Source organism: Oncorhynchus masou, unplaced genomic scaffold (genome assembly GCF_036934945.1).
Source record: "Oncorhynchus masou masou isolate Uvic2021 unplaced genomic scaffold, UVic_Omas_1.1 unplaced_scaffold_881, whole genome shotgun sequence".
NCBI lineage: Eukaryota > Metazoa > Chordata > Actinopteri > Salmoniformes > Salmonidae > Oncorhynchus > Oncorhynchus masou.
In genome coordinates this window covers 261503-267489 of record NW_027015275.1, presented here as the reverse complement: position 1 = coordinate 267489, position 5987 = coordinate 261503, and the positions used below count along the sequence as shown (strand labels likewise).

Genomic DNA, 5987 nt, shown 5'->3' with positions numbered 1-5987 from the left:
TGACTGTGGTTTGGACTACCTTACACCTTCCTACCTGCCTGCATGAGTATGAAACAACAAGAGTTGACCGAAGAGGGATTACTGAAACCTTCCAACCTGCCTGGCAGCCATCCCCAGCCATCCCCAGATCTCCAACAAGGTGGAATGACCTAAACCTGGCAGCCATCCCCAGCTAGATAGATCTCCAACGAGGTGGAATGACCTAAACCTGGCAGCCATTCCCAGCTAGATAGATCTCCAACGAGGTGGAATGACCTAAACCTGGCAGCCATTCCCAGCTAGATAGATCTCCAACAAGGTGGAAGATGGTATTAAGAAAGGAGGAAGAAGGTAAGTGTATTTTCATGTTTCATCCCATCTGTTTTTTTTTTTTTTACTATAGTTTGACGTATTCAAATTCAGAGTAACAAAACGGTCATACTGAAGGAATTCTATAGAACGTCATCGTACGCACGGAACACAGGTGTTTTCTCAGTAACTTAAGTTCACATGTCGGAGGATGCTTGGTGCTCAATGCTCACCTCAGGTACAGACAAGGACGCAAAGCGGTTCTGTTTTTTATTTTATTTTATTTGACGTCCAACTAACTATCAGTCCAGGAGTCAAAATGCAATGTTGTTGACAATTGAGTCCCACTGAGACCAGTATCTTCTTTTACAAGGAACTTCTACAAATCACATTTTTTTTTAATAAGAATCAATGGAGAAGAAGGATATTAGAATTGTGAACATTAGAATTTAAAATACATCCCTGCTCTAGAAATAAATACATGTGTCAAACCACTATATAGCTGCATGGACATTTTCACACCAACATTTATAAAGCAGCCTAGACTGTACTATAGCACCCTATTCCCTATACAGTGCACTACTTTTGACCAGAGTCCTTCCTATGTGTCACGATCTTCGTACAAATGGTCGGACCAAAGCCCGGCGTACTTTTGAGTTCCACATAATTTATTAAAGATGAGAAACTTAGAAAAAATAAGAAAGAATAAACGAACTGTGACGACAATGCAGTGCTAACAGGCAACTAAACATAAACAATATCCCATAACCCATAAACTACCTTCTCATGCCTTTTGCACACAATGTATATAGACTCTTTTTTTTCTACTGTGTTATTGACTTGTTAATTGTTTACTCCATGTGTAACTCTGTGTTGTCTGTTCACACTGCTATGCTTTATCTTGGCCAGGTCGCAGTTGCAAATGAGAACTTGTTCTCAACTAGCCTACCTGGTTAAATAAAGGTGAAATATATATATATTTTTTTAAACAGCTGGAAAAATGTAACTTAAGCATGATCCCCAATTAGAGACAAATATAACCAGCTGCCTCTAATTGGGAATCATACAAATCACCAACATAGACAATCAAACCTAGAACCCCACATAGAAAATATAAACTAGAACAATCCCCCAGTCACGCCATGAGCTACTCTACCATAGAAAATATAAACTAGAACAACCCCCCAGTCACGCCCTGACCTACTCTACCATAGAAAATATAAACTAGAACAACCCCCCAGTCACGCCCTGACCTACTCTACCATAGAAAATATAAACTAGAACAACCCCCCCAGTCACGCCCTGACCTACTCTACCATAGAAAATATAAACTAGAACAACCCCCCCCAGTCACGCCCTGACCTACTCTACCATAGAAAATATAAACTAGAACAACCCCCCCAGTCACGCCCTGACCTACTCTACCATAGAAAATATAAACTAGAACAACCCCCCCAGTCACGCCCTGACCTACTCTACCATAGAAAATATAAACTAGAACAACCCCCCCCAGTCACGCCCTGACCTACTCTACCATAGAAAATATAAACTAGAACAACCCCCCCCAGTCACGCCCTGACCTACTCTACCATAGAAAATATAAACTAGAACAACCTTTCTATGGTCAGGACGTGACACTATGCGAGGAAGGGATGGTCTCATGTTCCATTCCTCTTTCCAAACAAATGTCAAGTCAAAAAATGGTGTATTTATTTAACCTGTATTTAACTAGGCAAGTCAGACAAGCACATTAATCAATGTATGAATATGTAGATATGTCACTAATATAATGCATATACAGTACTGTATGAATATGTAGATATGTCACTAATATAATGCATATGCAGTACTGTATGAATATGTAGATATGCCACCAATATAATGTATATACTGTATGAATATGTAGATATGCCACTAATATAATGTATATACTGTATGAATATGTAGATATGCCACTAATATAATGCATATACTGTATGAATATGTAGATGTGTCACTAATATAATGTATATACTGTATGCATATGTAGATATGCCACAAATATAATGCAAATACACTATGAATATGTAGATATGTCATTAATATAATGCATATACAGTACTGTATGCATATGTAGATATGCCACTAATATAATGCATATACTTTATGAATATGTAGATATGCCACTAATATAATGCAAATACACTATGAATATGTAGATATGTCACTAATATAATGCATATACAGTACTGTATGAATATGTAGATATGTCACTAATATAATGCATATACAGTACTGTATGAATATGAAGATATGCCACTAATATAATGTATATACTGTATGAATATGTAGATATTCCACTAATATAATGCATATACTGTATGAATATGTAGATATGCCACTAATATAATGCAAATACACTATGAATATGTAGATATGCTACTAATATAATGCATATACTGTATGAATATGTAGATATGCCACTAATATAATGCAAATACACTATGAATATGTAGATATGTCACTAATATAATGCATATACAGTACTGTATGAATATGTAGATATGTTACTAATATAATGCAAATACACTATGAATATGTAGATATGTCATTAATATAATGTATACACTGTATGAATATGTAGATATGTCACTATTATAATGCATATAATGTATGAATATGTAGATATGCCACTATTATAATTTTTTTAACCTTTATTTAAATAGGCAAGTCAGTTAATAATTTCTTATTTTCAATGACGGCCAAGGAACAGTGGGTTAACTGCCTGTTCAGGGGCAGAACAAAAGATTTGTACCTTGTCAGCTCGGGGATTTGAACTTGCAACATTTCGGTTACTAGTCCAACGCTCTAACCACTAGACTACCCTGCTGCCGCAAAGCATATACTGTATTATTATTGATCTGGATTATTGCCCTGCTATGTTGAGGCAGCAAAGCACACAAACATTTCACTGAACCTTTTAAACCTGCTGGAAACTGAACGTGACAAATAAAATCAATCAATCAATCAATCAATCAATCAATCTCTCTGTCTCTGTCTCTGTCTCTGTCTCTGTCTCTGTCTCTGTCTCTGTCTCTGTCTCTGTCTCTGTCTCTGTCTCTGTCTCTGTCTCTGTCTCTGTCTCTCTCTCTGTCTCTGTCTCTGTCTCTCTCTCTCTCTCTCTCTCTCTGTCTCTCTCTCTCTCTCTCTCTCTCTCTCTCTCTCTCTCTCTCTCTCTCTCTCTCTCTCTCTCTCTCTCTCTCTCTCTCTCTCTCTCTCTCTCTCTCTCTCTCTCTCTCTCTCTCTCTCGATGGCTGAAGGCAGGAGATACTGCGGGTGGTCTCGTTTCCGTTGCTGTTTCCTCATCCTGCTCCTCATAGCAACGGCCTTCTTCTACTTCGGCGATCGGTCAGTAGAGTGGGTCCCTTCACTAGACAGGGCGTCAAAATGGTGGGCGGAATTGCGTGGCGGTTCAGTCAACAGATCTGGTTCTACCAACACCAGTAGCGAAGCAGTTTCTCTCAACTCCACTGGTTTTACCATAGACACTCATGAAACTGCGTCTGCCAGTTCAACAGATCGTCAGACTTCACGTATCCACTCTACTCAACAGGCCATGGAACTCAACACAACACATGATGAAACTAGTTCCATCACCTCTGCACTCAACATCATCACTAATCTGCTCACAGAGGGCAAGGCAGTTCTGGCCACTCCTCCTCCGTATGTGTCCCCAGGACCGTACCATGTAGAATACCCATCAGAGTACATCTTCATTTTGGATGAGCCAAAGAAATGCCGGGAGCAGAACCCTTCCTGGTTCTGATGGTGCCAGTGGCGCCCTATAACAGGGAGGCCCGTGAGGCCGTCCGCAGGACTTGGGGCAGTGAGAGGCAGGTACTGGGCAGAGAGGTCCGTCTGTTCTTCCTGCTGGGACTGCCCAGTGGAGAGGAGACAGAGCAGCTCCAGGAGAAGGTGCTGCAGGAGAGCAAAGAGCACCAGGATCTGCTGCAGAGCAACTTCATAGACAGCTACAAAAACCTGACCATCAAGACCATGGTGATGATGGAGTGGCTGAGCTCTCGCTGCCCCAACGCCTCCTACGCCATGAAGATCGACTCAGACATGTTCCTCAACGTGAACACCTTGGTCAACATGCTGCTTCACGCTCCAACGCAGAACTACCAGACTGGACTAGTGGCCCGACGGGGCGCTGTTCTAAGATACCGTAACTCCAAATGGTACCTTCCAAAGGAGGTGTTTCCTGAACAAGTATACCCACCTTATGCTCTGGGTCTGGGCTATGTCTTCACCTTAGACCTCCCCAGGAAGCTGGTGGAGGCGTCCAGGCATGTTAAAGCCGTCTACATAGAGGATGTGTATCTGGGACTGTGTATGAGACACCTGGGCATCCGGCCTACTGACCCCCCCAGTGGAAACCTCTTCCAGGTTTTCCCTGTGGCTTATGACCGCTGCACCTACTCACGGCTGATAGCCACCACCACACACAGTATCACTCACCAGGTCAACGCATGGACAGACCTACACAAACCTGGTCCTCCCTGCTGATCTCATACAGTAACAGACTGACTGATGTACCAATCACTTCCTCGTTGTTTGTTCATACACTAACTAACTAACAAACCAAAAACAAAGAAGGCCTCCAGGGGAAGGGGAAAGGATATACATTTCTGGATAGATCTGAAAATATCTGTGCAGCAACTCTCCCCATCCAACCTCACAGAGCTTGAGACGCTCTGCAGAGAAGACTGGGAGAAACTCCCCAAATACAGATGTGCCAAGCTTCTAGCGTCATACCCAAGAAGACTCAATGCTGTAATCGCTGCCAACGGTGCTTCAACAAAGTACTGAGTAAAGGGTCTGAATAGTTATGTAATATTTCAGTTTTTAATTTTATTTAAAAAATAAATCCTGTTTTTGCTTTGTCATTATGGGGTGTTGTGTGTAGATTGATGAGGGGAAAGAACTATTTAATACATTTTAGAATAAGGCTTTAACCAACGTGTGGAAAAAGGTGTCTGAACACTTTCCAAAGGCACTGTTACCTTGGTGAAGAACATTAACACCCTGAATGACCAGTTTCTTCACGTTACGTCCTTTGGGAGATTGTTGTTTTGCTCTGAACCGAGGCAGACACCTTGCTACACCGGTTTTTGATTCCTAAAAGGCTTTTTTTAAACATAGACTGAGAGCAGCAGTTATCTGTCTAACGTGGACATGGTGATGGACTGGACAGGACTAACAAATGGATGCAATGGGTTGGATCTGTCTGTGGTGAATGTGTGTACAGCACTGAAGCAGCAGAAACCCAGAACAAGTTAAACAGGTTTATCGTAATGGAGACTAGTTGGCTGTGTTTAGACAGGCAGCCCAATTCTTATATTTATTTCCACTAATTGTTCGTTAATTGATCTCTTTCAGAGCTGATGTGATGATCAAAAGTCTAAACACAGCCGCTGCACTGCACTTAATAATCATCTATGCCCCTTTTCCCAGAGCAAACTGGAACAGGTTCATTTGACCCAGCTTCTCACAACAGAAAAAAAAATACTGGAGCAGCAGGTCATGTAGATTACAATGGGTTAGGGTTGATAACCAGGTGTTCTACTCTGCTAGCCCAGTACCTCCACAACCAGGTGTTCTACTCTGCTAGCCCAGTACCTCCCCTAACCAGGTGTTCTACTCTGCTAGCCCAGTAC

At 41.6% G+C, this 5987-nt stretch overlaps 1 pseudogene; it reads left to right on the top strand.

Annotated features, from left to right (window-relative positions):
• The first annotated feature begins 243 nt into the window (after nt 1–243).
• On the top strand, nt 244–5216 carry LOC135537982 (beta-1,3-galactosyltransferase 1-like; annotated as a pseudogene).
• The last annotated feature ends 771 nt before the right edge of the window (nt 5217–5987 follow it).